Source organism: Otolemur garnettii, unplaced genomic scaffold, assembly GCF_000181295.1.
Source record: "Otolemur garnettii isolate 467f Iridium unplaced genomic scaffold, OtoGar3 scaffold00127, whole genome shotgun sequence".
Classification (NCBI taxonomy): domain Eukaryota; kingdom Metazoa; phylum Chordata; class Mammalia; order Primates; family Galagidae; genus Otolemur; species Otolemur garnettii.
The window spans coordinates 3,443,533-3,444,799 of NW_003852522.1; positions in this window are offsets into that span (position 1 = coordinate 3,443,533).

Genomic DNA, 1,267 nt, shown 5'->3' on the forward strand with positions numbered 1-1,267 from the left:
AAAAAAAAAAAAAAAAGATGTATGATTGGGCTAGGCGAGGTGGCTCATACCTATAATCCTATAACTCTGGAAAGCCAAAGCGGGTAGATTGCTTGGGGTGGCAAGTTTGAGACCAGCCTGAGCAAAATCGAGAACCTGTCTTTACTGAAAATAGAAAAACTGAGGCAAGAGGATAGCTTGAGCCGGAGTTGGAGGTTGGTGTGAGCTATGATGCCATAGCACTCTACCCAGGGCAACAGCTTGAGACTCTTGTCTCAAAAAAAGAAACAAGATATATAACTATATTTTTATTGCTATTTTTCACATAAATAAGTGTTTTATTCTACATCTGGCACTTTTTTTTTTCACTTTCTATGCCTCAGAAATCTGTCTCACAGAAGTAAAGCTTGAGATTCAAGTAAAGTGAAGTAAAATGAAGGGAGCGTGTAATAGGGACAAAACTGATTAAAGCAAGTTTACACTGTTGGGAGTCACTGTGATGGTAGTGAATGGTAATAACAGACTAACTGGCTTCAATATAACATAACCTTATTTGAAGCCCCAAGGGAGAGACCAACAATGTCTATTTGACATTAGAGGGAATGGACTTTGTGGCAGAATAACTTGCCTAAGCTAACAGCGCTACCAAGTGGCAAAACAAAGTTAGTTTCTAGTTTCTGTTTCTCAAGTCCAAAGGAAGGCCCTAGGTTCTGACAGTTCTATCAAACGGACTCTAAGCCAATCCAATCGCAGTGGTACCTGTTTGTAACCTAGCACTGTGGGAGGCTCAGGCAGGTGGATTGCCTGAACTCACAGGTTCAGGACCAGCCTGAGCCAAAGCCAGACCCCCACCCCTAAAAATAGCAGGGCGTTGTGGCAGGCTCTATAGTCCCAGCTACTCAGGAGGCTGAGGCAAGAAAATTGCTTGAGGCCAAGAGTTTGAGATTGCTGTGAGGTATGATGCCATAGCACTCTACTGAGGGCAACATAGTGAGACTCTGTCTCAAAATAAATAAGTAAAGGGACACCCAAAATAGCAAAGAGCAAGTAGAATAATGACGACAAGCTCAGGGTTTGGATCAACCCAAAATTTCCTCTATGGAGAAGCCCAGGACTGATTTACAGAGTTAACTGTAAATGGTTGCTTAAGTGCTCAGGAGTAAGGGCTTGAGAAACAGTCTTAATTATAATCATTAGGGGTACAGGTGAATCTTTCTAAGAGTAGAATGTGAACGTTTTAAAGCAATAACTGAGAAAATGACATGAAGGCTGTGTTGACCAGTTTGAT